The sequence below is a fragment of the Lissotriton helveticus genome, chromosome 3_1, assembly GCF_964261635.1.
Source record: "Lissotriton helveticus chromosome 3_1, aLisHel1.1, whole genome shotgun sequence".
NCBI lineage: Eukaryota > Metazoa > Chordata > Amphibia > Caudata > Salamandridae > Lissotriton > Lissotriton helveticus.
In genome coordinates this window covers 1167888797-1167907604 of record NC_136061.1, presented here as the reverse complement: position 1 = coordinate 1167907604, position 18808 = coordinate 1167888797, and the positions used below count along the sequence as shown (strand labels likewise).

General features: G+C 40.4%; 1 protein-coding gene across 2 annotated transcripts in view; it reads right to left on the bottom strand.

Annotated features, from left to right (window-relative positions):
• The window catches only part of ZRANB3 (zinc finger RANBP2-type containing 3), a 929924-nt gene extending 911422 nt beyond the window's left edge, over positions 1–18502 (bottom strand). The window contains exon 1 of one of the 2 annotated variants that reach the window (XM_078681806.1): positions 18402–18502. The gene's annotated coding sequence lies outside the window, so the exon portion shown is untranslated. Of the gene's footprint in view, positions 1–18393 lie in introns of both variants that reach the window. The other variant, XM_078681805.1, reaches the window with a different exon arrangement.
• Between the last annotated feature and the right edge of the window lie 306 nt (positions 18503–18808).

Sequence of the window (18808 nt, the reverse complement as noted above, 5' to 3'; positions counted from 1 at the left end):
TACTTAAGGATTGGGGATCAGGAGCGTTTACCACAGGACATGGAACTACCCCCCTCATAGTTGGTTCAGCCGGGGTACTCCCACATTCATCATTTCTAATATCTACAACTTCCTCCTTAGCGGGGATATCTGAGAGTGGATTATAACCACTTTCAATAGGATCAAGCATTACAGATGTGATGTGTTTTTGAAAAATGATTTGCCTGGGTCTTTTCTTTTTATATTTACGTATCTGTTTCCTGTTTTTCCCTCTAGTTTTTACTTTTGCGGCTCTAATAGTCATCAAGGAACCTTCTGGCTCCTTTTTATCTTGTATAAAAATGGGAAAAAGATCATTACCCCCAATTTGAAACTCTTCTACCACATTATCTTCCTGCTCAGTCAATATTGGATCTTTTCTCTGTAGCAAGGAAGATGAGGAAGATCGGTTAGGGGGCTTATGGATATCCACCTCTATAGACAATCCCAAAGGGGCATTTCCCCTCACATCAGTAGTGTTATCAACAACTTTTTGGACAACAGGATCAATAGAAATAATAGGAGGATTAATCACATTCTCAACATTTTTAACATTTTTTGCCAGCAGTACCTGCAATATCTCAGTAACCGAAGACAAAATACAGTCGGAGTTCACAGCAAATTTACCCATTAAAAGTAATATGGAAGACAAGATTTGCTCAAGGGCTATGAGTGACTCAGAGATGGGTTTCTCATTTTTTGGGTAACTAGATGATGTAAAAGCACAGATCCCCGATAAGTTAAGTTGCGGAGATTGCAAATCACTCTGCGTGGAGAGGTTATCTGTGGATTTGATAGAGGGAGTGCTGCTATATAGTAGCAATCCAGAAGGCGTTTCTCCAATTGGAGTTTTATTAACCACAAGATGAGACAAAGATGTCTTGTCCACGTATCGACCACAAAGTTCCAGATCGATGCTAGTAGCTATTGAGGCATCACCCTTATCTTCTTCCAGATTATCATTTCCCTTAAGGGTATTATGGTCCAAAGTTTGCGATGCTATTAACAAAGGATCAGCGTCAACCACATTTACTGAACATGTAAGGCGGTTAACATCCCTTGACTGACTCTGAGACCTTTTTGTTTCCAACATAGGATCAAACTGACAATCTCCCTCCATATTAGAAAAAAGTTCCAACTTTGGTAATGGGTCAGTGTCAGATTTCATGGAAACTTCAAGAGATTTATTCAGGCTTTTTTCCCAAATTTGTACCAGCTGCATCTGACCTTTCAAAATAGCACTATTAACGTGCTTTTTCCTCAAATGAATGGGTCCGGAATTTGTACCAGGATTCTCCGTTAAAACTTTCCCGGAGCATAGTTTCTTTGCCTCCATAGTACCGGTAAAGAAATCTGGTCCTACAGCTGGATTCACAGTCTCGAATAAAAATCACAATTAATATAGTATGAATTCACAGGGGGTGAGGGCAAGGCTCAAACAAGCAGATAACGTGCTTTGTGTCTATAATCCTATCTGCGTATTTGCTTACCAGTAAATTATAATAGAATAAGTCAGCAATAAAAAGCAAAATAAAAATACCAGGGCCCAGCCCGGCCTACCTCGGCCACTGAGGGCCACAGAGGGCCCGCCCTTTGCCCGGGCTTAGCCCGGCGTCGCCCGCGCGCGTCCCGCGATGCGCGGTGCTTCAGCGCTATTTGTTCCAGGTGAGGGGGGCGTGGCGGGGAGGTTCTCCAAGCCCAGCTGGCTTGTGGGCTTTGCTGTTCCCTGGCCTCCTTGACGGCCAACAAGCCCACAACAACGAGTGTTTCCCGCGAAGCGGGAAACGCGAGCAGTGAAAGACAAGCGCTGCCAAATAGCGCTGCAAAATGTCTGAAACACGAGCGCTGCCAATTAGCGCTTACAGATTCTGCTGGAGCTTTGCTGGTTCAGGCGGCACAGCGATAGTTCACCTCTCAAAGAGAAACGGTAGCCGACTTTAACACTTGCAGCATAGGAATCCGCTCTTCAGCGGTGCTTCAGCGCTATTTGTTCCAGGTGAGGGGGGCGTGGCGGGGAGGTTCTCCAAGCCCAGCTGGCTTGTGGGCTTTGCTGTTCCCTGGCCTCCTTGACGGCCAACAAGCCCACAACAACGAGTGTTTCCCGCGAAGCGGGAAACGCGAGCAGTGAAAGACAAGCGCTGCCAAATAGCGCTGCAAAATGTCTGAAACACGAGCGCTGCCAATTAGCGCTTACAGATTCTGCTGGAGCTTTGCTGGTTCAGGCGGCACAGCGATAGTTCACCTCTCAAAGAGAAACGGTAGCCGACTTCAACACTTGCAGCATAGGAATCCGCTCTTCAGCGGTGCTTCAGCGCTATTTGTTCCAGGTGAGGGGGGGCGTGGCGGGGAGGTTCTCCAAGCCCAGCTGGCTTGGGGGCTTTGCTGTTCTCTGGCCTCCTTGACGGCCAACAAGCCCACAACAACGAGTGTTTCCCGCGAAGCGGGAAACGCGAGCAGTGAAAGACAAGCGCTGCCAAATAGCGCTGCAAAATGTCTGAAACACGAGCGCTGCCAATTAGCGCTTACAGATTCTGCTGGAGCTTTGCTGGTTCAGGCGGCACAGTGATAGTTCACCTCTCAAAGAGAAACGGTAGCCGACTTCAACACTTGCAGCATAGGAATCTGCATTTGATAAAAACAATCTTCCTGAAGAATTAATCGAGACAGTCAATGCTAAAATTTGGGATCTTACAGGAGATGAAATGGGTTTGATGAAAAATGTTGACCCAGTTAAAATTACAGTGAAACAAGGAGTAGATTTTCCAAACATTCCTCAGTATAAAATGAGAGCAGAAACTATTGAAGGTGTTATACCTGTAATTGAAAAGTTCATAAAACAAGGTGTGTTAAAAGAAATTGAGAGTAGCCCATGTTATTCACCGATTATGGGTATCAAAAAGCCAAACGGAACTTTCCGGATTGTTCAAGACCTGAGAAAGGTTGATCAAATAGTTGTTCCATGTTGCCCAGTTGTTCCAAACCCAGCGGTAATTCTTTATCAGATTCCGCATGATGCAGAATGGTATACAGTCATAGACCTTTACTGTTCCATTGCATCCAGAAAGCCAACAAATGTTTGCGTTTAGGTTCCAGGACCGTATCTTAGCATGGTGTCGTATCTCACAGGGGTATACAGAGTCCATCTATTTTTAATCAGTTGCTAAAGAAATCCTTGGAAAATCTAGATTTGCCTGCAAAATCAACATTGGTGCAATACATAGATGACCTCCTTGAGGCTGGAAAATCACGAGATAACTGTATAACAGATACCATTACTCTTTTGAATCATTTGGCAGATGAGGGACATAAAGTGTCTCCTGCAAAATTACAGTTTTGCAAACAAGAAGTGAAATACCTTGGTCACAGAATTGCAAAAGGAATCAGGCAGGTGACAATTGAGAGAATTAAAATGATTCAGGGAATGCAACCTCCAAAGACACAGAGACAGGTCAGGATGTTTTTGGGAATGGTTGGTTATTGTCGCCAATGGATTAGTGGATTTTCAGTAATTGCAAAGCCACTTTAGAGACTGACAAAAGCAGACATAAAAGACCCGATTATTTTAACAGAAACTGAGTTAGAAGCTTTTGAGCAGTTAAAAAGAAGTTTGTGTGAAGCACCAGCATTGGGAATGCCAGACTATGAGAAAGAGTTTGAGCTGTATTGCAGTGAAAGGGAAGGATGTGCATTGTCAGTTCAAATTTAAAGACATGGAAAACTGAGAAAGCCAATAGCCTATTTTTCAGCAGTTCTTGATCCTGTTGCAAAAGCATTACCTGGCTGCTTAAAAGCAGTAGCTGCAACAAGTGTAAGCCTTGAACAGAGTGAGGGAATAATAATGGGATACCCTGTAAAAGTGTATGTACCTCATTCAGTTGAAATTCTCCTTACCAGAAGCAAAACACAGCATTTGACAAGTAACAGGTTAACTAAATATGAGAAAATTATTCTGGGATCAGATAATGTCTCAATTGCGAGATGTGTGAATTTAAATCCTTCCACATTGTTGCCTGATGGTATAGTAACAGAAATCAAAAATGAGAATGACATTGATCATGAATGCCTGGATGTTTTAGAATATTGCACCAAACCCAGGCAGGACATTAAAGATGTCCCGTTAGCTGAATCAGATTTTGTTTACTTTGTTGATGGTTCATGCTTAAGAACAGATGAAGATGTTCTGAGAGCAGCATATTATGTCTGCACAGTTGCAGATGTAGTTGAAGCCTCCTGTCTCGAAGGAATTTGTTCAGCTCAAGTAGCAGAATTAATTGCTTTGATTCGTGCATGTGAAAGAGCAAAGGAGTTAAGAATTACCATAGTGACTGATAGTCAGTATGGATACGGTGTGGTCCATGACTATGGTCAGCTCTGGTCTCAAAGAGGATATTTAACTTCTGCGGGAACACCAATAAGGAATGCAAAATTGATCAAGAGATTGATCGATGGCATTCAGCTGCCAGAGAAAATCGCTGTCGTGAAATGTACAGCGCATAAAAAGGGCGACGATTATATTACTAAAGGAAATGCTTATGCTGATGAGATTGAAAGGTTCTGTGCGAAGAATAATATGTCCATCAATCGGGAGAAAAACAATGAACATGTTTTGAATTCACTTATGCTAACATCTGTAGTTGAGACATGGCAAGGAATAAAAGATTTACAAGATGAGGCAGATGATGAGGAAAAAGACACATGGTTAAAAGCAGGTTGCAGACAGCGAGAAGAAGATGAGATTTGGGTTTACAAAGATGACTGACCAGTTATGCCAAATAGCATGATTGCTGACATGGCTCGAATGTATCATGGTCCAGGACATATTGGAAGGGATTCAATGATCAGATTGTTCAGGCAGACATGGTACAATCCAAAGTTCAGACTAATTGCAGAATCTTTTTGTCAGAGATGTTTGATCTGTCAGCAAATCAATCCAAACAGAAAAACAGTTGTGAGCATGGGAACCATAGGACGGGAGGCTGGTCCTTTTACTAGATTGCAAATGGATTTCATTGACATGCCACCCCATAACAAGTTGAGATATGTCTTAGTGATAGTCTGTTTGTTTTCAAAATGGGTGGAAGCGTTCCCAACACGTCACAATGATTCAGTTACTGTTGCAAAATTGCTTTTAAGGGAGATCATACCTAGGTACGGTTTTCCAGTGACTGTTGAAACTGATTGTGGCACACATTTTGAAAACAGACTATTACAAATGATTTGTGAAGCTTTGAATATAAAACAAAAGTTGCATTGTGCCTACAGACCGGAAGCATCAGGTGTTGTTGAGCAAATAAATGGTACAATCAAGAATAGAATAGCTAAAATGTGTCTAGCTACAGGAATAAAGTGGACTGACGCACTTCCACTTGTTTTGATGTCTTTGAGAAGTACTCCTGATAAAAAGACAGGTTTGAGCCCCCATGAGATACTTATGGGCAGAGTCATGAGACAAGCTTTTGTTCCAGTTGGTAAATTAATGAGTATAAATGATAGCGTCATTTTGGAATACTGCAGGAACCTTTCTGACGTCGTGACTTCTGTGTTCCATCAGGTGGGAACTGAAGTGATAACAAGAGAGAAGGAACAAGCTCATGATCTGTTACCAGGAGACTGGGTGAGGACAAAAATACACCGGAGAAGAAATTGCCTAGTACCCAGGTGGCAGAAAGCAAGACAGGTGATACTTGTCACAACAAATGCAGTAAAGTGCAGAGGTTTGAAAAGGTGGATTCATGCTAATCACACCATTCGTGTGCCAACACCTGAAAATCCTGATGAAGTTGACACTACAACTGATTCAGATTCTGAAGAAGAACCTGAAAGAAATCCAGATACTGAAGATCGACAAGAAGATCGACATCTGGAGAATTCAATTGCGAATGAGGCATTGAATGAAGATACTGAAGAAATTGTGATACTTGACTCAGAAGATGATGAAAATCTGCAAGAAAAAGAAGCAGAAAAAGAGTTTGATCAAGTGGTGATTCAAAATCAGGAGAGTATTGAAAAGCAGATTGAAAGCTCTGAAGGCAGGAACGGTAATTCTGAAACTGGGAAGTTGGAAGTTATTGCAGAAGAAGAAGAAGACGAAATTCCGAGTACCAGCTATAAGAATGTTGTTCCTAGCGGAGTGAAACTGCCGAGTAAAGAAGAACCTAGATTTAGATTTGAAATCTCAGAAACTGAATCAGATGAAAGTGATGAAGATTCCGAAATAAGAAATTTTAGGAAAAGAGCTTGGAGAGCAGAGTGTAATAAATCTGAACCAAAGAAGAAAATATTGAAAAAATGAGATAATTGGCCAGCTCCAATTGAAAAAGAAGGTCTAAAGTTCAAATTAGTAAACAGATCAAAAGAGCAGGTGAATGAAATCTCAAGTCAGAAAGGAGATTCTGATAAGAAAATTCAAACAGGAAAGAAAATAGAAGTAATTAGTAATAGAGCAAAGAGAATAGTGTAACCTAACCAGAAGTACAAGTCCCCTGAGTGGACATATATAATGATCACACCTGTGGCGGAGGTGAATAGTAGTAGTCAGGAAGATTTGGAAGATGCCAGTGACAATGATTGATTTTGTTTTTATATAGAGTCGAAATTTGTTCTTGGCATAAGGCTGAAGAAATTGTGTTCGGTGACACAAGGTCGAAGAAATTGTGTTAGCTGGAAAAACACATTGATGTAAGACGCAAGGTCGAAGAAAAGCTGTTAGAAAGTGGGGTTTTCTTTTTTTAAATTAAATAAAGGGGGGGTGTATATTTAGAAATTTTTGATTTTTGATTTTGTTTGTAAGGCTCTTGTTCTGAGTAAAAAATGCCTTATGTTAACAATAATTCAAGGTGTTCCATCATAAGGAGATGTTGCAAAATGTCTTCTATTTGTGTGATTTTATTAGTTTTGGTCTGGTTAATTTTGGCTGTCATTTTTCCTTTTGGCATTGACAAAGAAGAATACAAGACTAACATGACAAGTAAAGCTGTGCCTAAACAAGATAACAATGGAGTTGTAGATAAGTCTAACAGAGTTATTGAGCACAAACCAGAGATCTACCAAGATAGATCTGTTGGTGATTTTTCTAGTAATACTTTTTCAAGGCTTTTATCTGAATATGTTAAAGTAATGGATGTTAAGGATTGTTACATTTGTGTAAAATTACCTGCTTCTGTTTCTGAGGGGGTCACATATAATATGCTTCCCCTTACTTATGGAATAACCTGTAGCGTTATAGCTAGTCTGTGTTATCAAACAGGTCGTTTGGAGTACTATTATTCAAATTACGACGAAATGTTTGCTAATTTAAAAGTTGACAAGAGCTTGAATAAACATAAACATGCTAAACAGATGAGGGAATTTTTCATTGTAACTAATGAACTTACTTATGAGTATGCTTTTAGAAACAATTTAACTTGTAAATTGAGAGCTGAAGAAAAGTCTTTCTTAAACTTAGTTGAAGAGAGAAGAGCCATTTATAAAAGGAATGAGATGCTGAAACAAACCAAATCTAAGTTTTGGCAGATTGAGGATGAGAAATTCAATGGTAGAACTGGAAATGTTGCTATTCACATAGAAAAACCTGTTAGTGGAAAGCTTTGTATTAGGAGAGACAATACGCTTTTTGACAATTATTTTGTGGGTGCAAGTCAATGCGAGGATACTTATCAAATCTTGGGTGGATGGGGATTTAAAGGTGGTAAAGATCCAATTTTTCCTGCAATTTATTTTCTGTGTGGAGATAAGGCCTTTTATAATCTCCCAGATCACTGGTATGGCACTTGTTATATCGGTTTAGTTTTTCCAAACATTTTTCATGTAGATCGAAATGTAAAGGGTTCATTAGAAATTAGCAATCATCTGAGTAGATTCAAGAGAGAAAGTTTTTCAGAAATTTTGGGAGATATTTTTGGTGCAGTAATACCCTTCGTGGGTATAACCCTGAATGCAGTTAAAATAAGGAAATTTTCTACAATTGTTGACAGATTGTCTACAGATACTGCTGGTGGTTTCCAGTTAGTGGATACTGAAATTATTGCTATGAGATCTATGGTTATGCAGAACCGTCTTGCCCTTGATATTCCGCTAGCAAAAGAGGGAGGAGTTTGTGGAATTTTACATGTCCAGCATTGCTGCACATATATTCCTGACAAGAGTCAGAATATAGAGATGTACATTAAAAACATCACAGAATTACATTCAGAAATTGTACCTTTAGAAGATGAAGATTTTTCAGAACGCTTGAGCAAAAGATTTGCAGCAATCAAAACCTGGTTTCAAGAGATTGGTAGTTCAATTTTAGGAAAAATACTGACTCCTTTATTAGTTATAGTTTTCGTGATACTCTTGTTGAAAATTAGTTGCATGCTACATAAAAGAAAGAAATATCTAAGGGAAAAGAAGAGGATTTATAAGCTCAGAAAGGAACAAGATAAAGAAATAGAAATAGAAGAATTTCGTAGATCACAGTATGAGAGTTACAAGCAGACAGCAGAAACAAAACTTTAGAAACACTAATACAGTGAATGTCAAAACATGTTCAAGGGTTTAAATTTTTGCTAAAAAATTTGGGTGTAGTTTGGTGATTTTGAAATCACCAGATGAGGGAGTTGATGGAGCGAGTTTCAGAATAAAATTTTGTTCTGACTCGCAAAGTTAAACTTCCATAATAAATAACTGTATTAATTGATTTGTGGTGAATTATTAACCAACCTAGATTAAAATGCATTTACATGAGACGAGGGATTAATACATGTGCTTTTTGTTGCAAAAGCAAGTGTGTTGAAAATAATAAACTAACCTTGTCTATTGTCTTTGTCAGTATTAAATGTGGCTGTTCAACTTATGGCATGTGCTTATTTGTGTGCTTATGTTATGTCATTTCGTCTTTATGTGGCATAAATTTGTGGAGAATTCTGTGGCTTGTGCATAGCTAGGTAACATAAATTAATGGGTAAATAATTAGCAAAGGGGGTGGGTAACAGAATGGGTCTCAATTCTCTAATTAATTAATGTCTTGTGTTTGTTTGAATACTAGTTTCCAAGGGAGAGGCTTAAGGCCTAGCGTTTTAAAGATGGTGTTTAGAATCCTGTCCAGTGTGGAGCTCTGCACGTATTCAGGAGTGGAAACTTTACCACATCGACAGTTGTCAAAGAAATATGATGAATAGTTTGTGCAAGACGTGCTCTGAATGTGACAAAATCAAGGACAGGATGCGGCAAATCTGCCAAGTTAAGGAAGTAACGGACTGTTACTTGAAGAATGTTGCATTTCCGAGGAAGCCGAAAGTCATGTATTTTGTCGGACAATGAAGTCAAAGAAAAGGCTCGGTTTTGGGTTGGAAACGTGATGAGCTGACATGGACTGACATCTGTCAGCCAATAGGAACTTTGGATGGCAAGAGAAAGAATACATTTTAGTAAGATTACCTAGACAGAAAAGGTATAAAACTTGGCCCCTTTGACAGGAGGGTGTCTCTTGCTTACTGAATCCTGAAGGGCGTGTCGTGTCGTTGGACTCTTTTGGCGCACGGAAGGATAATAAGCCTAAATGATTTTTTTCCCCTTACAGGTGGAACAAAGAATAGTTAGGGAAATAGCTTGAGGGTTTGGAAACAGTTATTTTGCCTTAAACATGCTTACTGATTTGCTTTAAAATGTCAGTCTAATTGATCATTCCTCATTAAATGCTGCTTATTTGCTAATAAAATAATGATTTATTAAATAAAATGCTTTTTCTTTGAAGAATAAAATTAATAAATTAGATTTTTGAAATGACAAGCTGGTCTTGTTTATTCATGGTCTAGTTACCATCAGCTGATCCATTTGCCTAAGTGACTTCATTAATGTGATAAGTGCATAAAACCATGGTAAGAAATGATAAACTGCAGTTGTATATAAAATCGTAAATAGCTTGTGAATAGGTTTTATTAATTAGGTCACATGATTCAGTCGCCCAAAAATTGTCTCGTTTTTTTAATGGGCCTTGTGAGTGATTAATGGTGAGTATCATGGTGTTGGGTAGCGTTGTTGAGACAGTTTTTCTATAGGGGCGCTGGATCACTAGCAAAGAAGGGATGGCTCTGATGTGTGACGGCAGGCTATTCCACAGCTTGGCTGCACCATATAGATAATGTTTCTGCCACCCGAGTGTGCCTTTTTAGGTTGAGCCTAGAGCAGCGCATGTGCCGCTTGCTCGACTTTTAGTAAGGGGGTTTTCAAAGTGCTAAATAAAATAAATAAATACCACATTTGTAAAGCGCACAATCACCCGTAAGGGTCTCTAGGCGCTGGGGGCCGTCGGGAAGATTAAGCAAGCTATTGCCCAGAGTCACATGGTGCTGGGCTAATCTGCTGCCGGACCCGGGGATCGAACCGTGATCCTCAGATTCCGGAGTCAGTAGCCCTGGCCGCGGCGCCACACCTCTTCCACAAGTGCTACCAGAGGCTTTTGCTGACCTCAAGCTGGCGGTAACGCTGCGTGCACGCGCTCACACTCAGCACTTGGTCCCCTGGTGTTCAGCAGACAGATTGCAAAAGAGGCCGTGCAAGCCCAAAAACCTGTCCTCGCGACCCCCACACACCCCGGGCCTGAGGCTTATCATCGGCGTGCAGAAACTACAGCTGAAAGCTGCTTGGTAAGTCAGGTCGCGGCAGACAATGCCCAGCACTTCCCTTTCGAATGGAGGACCTGCGTACTGCCTCGTTCTTCGGCCGTATTGTCGCGCTTCCTCGCCGGACTTATGGCTTTATTAATCAACATTTTTCAGCGCCGACATCTACGGAAGCCCAGCAGGAGGTACTGTGAACTTTTCCTTACTTCAGAGACGTGCGTCTGTGACGTGAGCTGCTCGTTCTTGTGTATGCACACAGGTAGCTTGGGGATCAGTTTGGTCTGTGAGGTGCAGTTTTGTTTTGTATTATTATTGCCTTCATTTAGCGCTTCATTCCACTGGCGAGACGCTGGAGTACAGGTATCGCACTGCTCCATGGGATCGTTACAGATTGAAGAGTTTGTGTTTGTAAGGATACCCCCTTATTCGGGGAGTAACTCTCTATTGTGGCCCTAAACTCTATGCTTACGGCAGAGTTGGCCGTTTTAGTTGCCCGGGATCATTGCACCTAAAAATGCAGACTACGAAATAAAGCCACTTGAAGCATGAAAAGCATGGCTTTAAGTGGGCCGGGTACTGCCGGTGCTCAGCGCCAGCAGTGCTTTAAAGCAGGTGGTGAGAACTGAAGCATTTTCAATGTTCTATATAACAAAACCATAGTTGTTGCTTATTTATCTTATCCAACTAGCAACCATTGGCAAATCCAATAGCCCTGGCTTGTTGTGGGTGTAATGCTACTTGTATTTTATGTGTGGATGCAATGACAGATTTTTAGCTTACTTTTTAAGCCACGCTCTAATCACATCGGCCACGACCCTCTGAGAGACACTCCCCCCGTTTTTTCATCCCACTTAAAGCCCTGATTATAAGTAATTAGGTTGTCTGCTTAGAATGCCCCAGTATCACAAAGGTACTAATGGCTAGTTCCTCTCTTACCCTCTGTGCTAGGGGCTCTATATAAAAGCATTGGCGTCGCCCATATGTCTCGCCTTTGGGACCTTATAAGTATTTAGTTATGCAGCACAATATCCTTACTGCAACAACATTAACTGTTGCATGGCTAAACACTTATAAGGTCCCAAACGTGAGACCTATTGGCTATGCCAATGCTTGTTGTTAGACATGGGGAGATTTGCCCAGTATCACAGGATTCTGAGCCCACGCTGAGACTCGAACCGGGTTCCCTAGCTCCAAAGTATGCAGCTCTTGCCGTTAGGCAACATCATACAATGTCCTTCTAGGGAAGCAGAGCACCACATAAATGACAGGGAGCAGCATTTTATCCACGTAACAAAAAGCACTTTAGGCTTTGCTGGGGGGTATGTAAAGTAAAGTCCACATTTGTAAAGCGCACAATCACCCGTAAGGGTCTCTAGGCGCTGGGGGGCCGTCGGGAAGATTAAGCGAGCTATTGCCCAGAGTCACATGGTGCTGGGCTAACCTGCCGCCGGAGCCGGGGATCGAACCGTGGTCCCCAGATTCCAGCGTCAGTCGCCCTGGCCGCGGCGCCACACAACTATAAAATGCATTACACTACTTTTCTTTGGGGCACTGGTCTGTCCAGTTCTGTCCTTAACTGCCTATGGAGCAGTCTGATCGCCATTATACCCCTGAAGGCCACTTTTGAAATCTTGAAAGAGAGGAATCTGGTGTGAAAAAATAGAATTATACATTCTACCAATGAAAAAGAATCTCTTCGCAGCTTTGAATGCCTGGCTAAGGACTTTGGGGGCAAAATCTGGATATTCAATTAATCAGGATAAAATAGGAATTATGGTTTGGAATCAAGATTGGCAAAATAAATTGATGAAAAAAGAATTGAGGTATTTGAGAATCCTGATAAATCATAATCTGGACCTAATAACAGAACATAATTAGTAGAGAGTGTCAATTGAGATAAATAAAACACAAACTATGGCAGAACCTATCTTTGACTATTTATGGTAGAGTTAACTTGATTAAATCGAACATTCTTCCGAGGCTAACATTCCTATTAACTGTATTCCCTTAGTATTATTTGGAAACAAAAAAGCTAATTCATAAGATACATGGTAACATCAATGCCTTTATATGGGCCACCTAAGGGGCAATAATATCTTGGAAGAAACTTTGGAAAAACTTAGAAAGGGGGGGTCGGCAGTAGTCAGACGTTCAGTTATACCGCATGGCATTCCAATTCAAGTCACCCTGGTACCTTTTAAACACTCTTGACAAGGAGTATGTGACTAAGAAAGCCCAGATGTTTAGGCTATGATAGGGGCCCATAGGTCTGAGACTGGATAACTTTACAAGTTTGGAGACTCAAAGTATTTTTAAAAAGGTGCAGTTTAAGGTTTTAAAGTTGGCAGCAATCCTATAATTAAGGTTTCGGGAGCAGTGGTCAAACCTGTACTACTTTGCATTTGCACCTATTTGGGACTCACCCAGGACACCAGAATGTCTGATGTATGGGTTATGTTCTCCCTTTAAAATAGCAAGGTTTGGAAAACAAAAAGTAAAGATAACACGGTTTGGAAGATGGCACGATGTGTTAAATGGTAACATATTAAAATAGTGGGATTACTTGAATCAGAAAACGTGGCCAAGCTGTCTAATTTTTTTTATCTTCAATTACTATCTTAGCCAACAGCAAATTAATGTCAACTGTAAAACCTTCTGACACTGAGTCTGGTTTTCATCTCAAGAAGATAAATAAGCAAGATGGGGCAACAATGATGATGCTGCCTCACATAATCTGGGGAGGATGCTTGCTGAGTGACCGATAGGAGAATTTATGGCAAGTTTCTTTTGGTATTTTATAAGACATTGTGACTCCTACCGCACTTAAAATGTACAATTTGTTTACTTTATACTGGCCATCTGGGACCCCTTATAAGTGCTCAAAGATAGCTGACATAAAGGAATCTTGGTGCAAGAAACGCAGAGCAGATTATCTTCATATGTTTACAGTATTCTTTAAAGATGTTTTGTGATAATGTAAGTACTGAACCCTGTTATTGAGGTGAGTCCCTTACTTATTATATTCTGAGTGCTACAAGAAGAGGTGGAGGAAGTGAGGAATAAGAAGTGGCGAAACCTTGTAGTATACTTAATAATGATAGCTAGACGTACAATCTGCAGGAACTAGATCGACCCCTCTCCACTGAATATAGAGAATGGATGGCACAGGTAAGTCAACATGTATGCTAGACTCATAATGTCTTGGTAAAAAGAAAAAGGCTAACTTATGGTCTCCCTGATTCAGTGGCTCTGCTCTTGACATGAATAGGTCTGATGATTGTAGACTCGTATAAGATCTGCCACGGAGGGGTTGAGATTAGCAGAGTAAGAAATTCCAAAAACCCATTTGACAAAAGCGTGGGTCTGGGCTTTGTTACCGGTTAGGAAATACAGATCGTTAACGTGGTAATGGACTTAAGATAATGAGGACTATAAAAGAAAATAGAGAATCTGTCTAGTGACAGGAAGAAACGTAAGGTGGCTGATGCTTTTAAATCTCTATGTGCACCGACCTCTTTAAAACTGGTTTTAGATAGGGTAATAAAAAATTACATATATAATTATATATTTATATCCTGCTGGAAGGTCGACAGTAGGTAGTTATAGTTAGGACCAAAGTTTCCATAGGAAATGTGCTTTTTGTTTTGCCAATAACTTTGGCCCCGCTTGACGAATTTTCACAAAACGTCCACTTTTTTGTTCAGCTGGTGTATTTAAAGTTTCAGGGTGATCCGTCAAGCGGGAGCCGAGAAAAAATGTGGGGTCCCAAAACATGTTTTCCCCATGTTATGTCTATGGGGATTTTTCATTTTTTTAACACAACTACGGCCTGAACCGCTTACACCAAATTTGGCAGAAAGCTAGATGTTGGTCCAGAAAGCGTGCTTTTTGAGATTTAGTATATATCCGTTCAGTAGATTTTGAGATGTTTACGTTTAAAAAATATAGATATCTGGGGACTCGAGTCCTTGCAGTAGACTTGTGTATCCAACAAAAATTTGATTGGCTGCCAAAGCTTGAACCGGGAAGTGTTGGCAGCCATCTTGGCTTGAAGCGGAGTCCCACAAAAAAGTTTTAAAAAACATTTTTTTTTAAAGGAGGGTAGGAATACCCTGACCCCTAGATATGGTGGGGGAGTCCCATGGGGACCCCGCTGGGGATTAAAAGGTTCTTTTTTTAATTGAATTTTGCTGCATACTCGTGGGTAGATCTGCATATCCACTGCAAAATTAAAATAAAAAAGACTTGCGTGCTCCCGCTCTCTTTTTCATTCTAATTTTATAGGCCATGCCCCTTTTAGAGACCCTCCGCTTTTTTCACCCCACTTAAAGACCTGGGAGCAGGGACCCAGGAGAAAAAGGATTGCTTCTTCTTTAGCTGCCTCTCCCTTCTCTCACTTCACGGTAGAGGATACCCTCTTTTTTGCCTTTTATTGCAACTCAACCGTTAAGGTTGATTTTTAGATAAAAACTATGGTAACTGTTTTTATCAAATTAATAAAGCTTGGGAAGTCATTCCCCTGCCCAGTTCGAACTTGATTAGGCGTAATGGACGGGATGTCCATTACGCCTAATGTATTCGCTGGCCCCCCAAAAAAATCGATTGAAGAGATTAGCCCTACTACTTTAATATTTGAGAATACTGCAAGGGTTCTTATAATTTGTGATTTTCAAACCAGGATTACATTAGGTTTGCGTCACTAGGACAACCATTTAGCAATGCCTGGTTTTCCTTTAACTGTTATTATTGATGCAGCACAATTATAAACATCATACGACACAACATATTGGAAAATTGAAAACATGAAAAGCTGAAAGTGCACTTTGCACACGTTAGACACAGTGAGACATGAAAAAGAGACAAGTGTAGAAGAAGCACTATAAAAGCGTGATTTTAAACGAGGGTTGAAGAAAACACATACAAATTAACACTGACACATAAACGGGTAGTATTAATGAATTTCTAATGCATATGTTGCTTATTAACGTATATTGATGGAATTTTTGCTGTTAAAGTGAAGTGGCCTAGTGAATCAAATGCTTTCTTTTGTAAATACACCATTTAGACAAATTGGTGCAAATGTGTGTATAAAGTAGATATGATTATGAAAACTTTCAAAGTTATATTTGGTCACATATAGATCATGAAAACCTGCAAACAGCAGTTATAAAATTCCATGTTTATGTCAAAGTTGTGAAATTATGTGGTAGATGGGTATTTCTGACGTTAGCTATTTTTGTGTAATAATACTTGGTGAACGGTTATATAATCTTATTTTGAATTAATTATACTTCATTATGTTTACTTTTTGCTTTAAAGTTCATTTCATATAAATGTGCAATTCTAACTTAAAGGACTTCTTGAAATGTTTTTTTCTCTAGTACTAAACTTTCTGCTGATTTAATATAATGGGCTATTTTCTAGAAGTGAAATGTGGCTTCATGTGTCCTGTACATGTGTCCTGTACATGTGTTCCCCCTGACATTCCTGAATGTTTCAACGTTCATAGTAAAATATTCCTGTGGGAATAGAATTTCAGCTATTGCTATAAGTCGAAACTTTGTATTTCTTTTCCACCAATGTTAGGCCTGTGAGGACTCACAAATCTCTCGTTTTTCATGACTAGAATGGGACACCAGCTTGATGTTTCAACCATCTCAGGTGACATAATGCGAATATAGACATGTGATGGTCTTTTGATGCCACGCCCTGGACATTGATAAAAACTTTATAAAAGAAGAAACCGCAAACGAGGGACAACGAACGCCATATTTTTTCTTTCCCCATGTGGGAGGCTGCTATGGTGATCGATCTTTTACTTTAGACTGTTGCCGGTGCTAGAATTGGTAGCTGATGGACTGAGACCTTCTTTGCTGAACTACTTCTATTTTTCAATTTTCCATTTTATCTTTAGTTCTAATACTCACTCATAATGGATTTTGAGTCTGAACCTTTTCCTTTTTTTTGTAGGACCTGAGCGGTTAGAAATATGAACCATCCTTCTGCCTTAAATGGTAGAGGAATTCTGTAACTCTGCAAACTGAATTTTTATAACCACTCGATAAGTATTTGCCTAAATGTTTGGTGCTTTAATGAAAAGCTGTCTATTCTTGACCGAAGTCCTTACGAAATTGTTTATTTTAATTAATTTTGAATCTTTAACCGCTTTTGCCACGGCGCACATTCCGCTGCGGTACGGCGGAATTTGCCACGTGAGCACACGCCCACCGTGACGTCGGACGCCCGTCTGACGCATGGAAGGGGTTAATACAATAACCAAATTAATTCTCAGACTGAATGAGTTATTGAGTCTTGTCTGTTCCTTCTTTTAAACTGTGCTATGTTTATGATGTTTTTAGATGCTTTGTAGGGAGAAACAGCGGGCCTTTACCGAACACCATGATCTGCTTCTCTTATTTTGTGTCGCAATAGCAGAGCTATTGGTTTGTATGATCTTAGTTTGACTGAACTTCTTCAGGGGGTTGGGTCTTCCCGTTGTGATTCTTTATTTCTATAGCATGGTTTTGAGGGTGGTGTACCTAAATTTGCTTTCTAATTTGTGACTTGCCTGTCCATTAATGGTCCTCATTGCACAGATAATGTGGAGTTTGGACACCCTAATGTTCACCCTTCCTATCGGAGGAGAAAGATTCATCAGAGATTTATTACCTCTGTGGTAAATGGAAGAATTGTGGTTTGGAAAATCTTAAGGGCCCAGTGCGATTAGAATAGTAAGGAGAGTAAATATAACCAGGGTCAGCTCCTCCGTTGAGGGGAGAAGCGCCACCCCACTCAAATGCCCCCAAAGCCCCACAGATGAAAAATAAAATCGTAACTTATTACCTTTTTATTTTTCATCCTCCGTTCCTGAACCGTGAGTCAGGGTGGGGAAGGGCCTACTGAATGAACATATAAAACTTGAAGCACGGGGTCGCCATGGCTTGGAGTTATCTGCTGCTAGAGCAGTGATACTCAAAGTGAGGCCCTTTGACCTTTAAAAGTGGCTCCCTAGTCAACAGCAGCACTGGGCTGCTGATTACTTTACTCGACTAAGCACCAACATTAAAAATATTTAAAATGAACATTCAAGCATTTATTTGAATTTAATGGAAGATTTAAAAAAAGGAAGAAACTAAGGTGTCCTGCAGCGCTTAACATTAGGAATACCTCATGTTTAAAGACATAGTGCAACAAACCTGTAAAAGTACAGATAAATTCTCTTGAAATTCAAAAAGCGTATTTCATAAACATGCAGAACATCCTTAGTACATCAGATTATAACAGTGCATTGAGAAGTATTGTTAAAAAATGTTCGTTTTCATACATGGAATTAGAAACATTAATGCTTCAACCCACCCTGACAACAATGCTAATAGTGAACTAAGAGGAAAGTAAGTTATTAAATGCACCCTGTGGGTGGCCTCGGTTGCTGATATACATGGACAACATAAAAATGTATTAAACCAAACAGAAGAGAAAGTTTAGTACAGTGCACATCTTGACGTCATGCATTTTAAGGTCTTCTTATATGTTATAATGAAGTAAAAGAAGGGAACGTGAAATAAGACAACGGCCCAGAATCACACAATTTGGTCAAGTGGTAAAGCCGGGATTGATTCCGGGTTTTCCGGTTTCACATTTTACAATTGAGCCACTAGATACTTTGCTTTGCTTTACCCCTCCTCCCCGACCGCCAACCCTGCTGGCATCAATGCGGCCATCGGTCACACCACAGACCAAACGTTTTGGCCCCTGGGAAAATATTTGCTCGTACCCATGTACTAGATTGACTAACTGGCCCCAGTTCCGCACATGAAAGACTGAAACCCTTGGCTGTCATTTCTTCGTTTACTGTAGTCTTCTGTCCCATGAATACGGCAACTTCGGAGCATGCAGGGCACTGCCCAGCTGCTTAGACCAATCCCGTAGGAGGACACATTTTCCACTGTTAATAGAAAAGCTTGAAGATAGTGGATTAGTCAGTACAATGCTTATCTTTCTATTGACTATGGAGTTCTCCTTGTTCATTGGCTGTTAAGCCTCGGAGACTGTACCACAGCTTGGCATTGGCTGTCAAAAGACTTGCCGGTGCTCTCATTGGCTACAGTGTCCTGGACATTGCACGTTCCCTGGCTCAGAATTATGGCTGCTGTATGTCCTAAGAAAGGGATCCCTGATTGTTTTCTGTG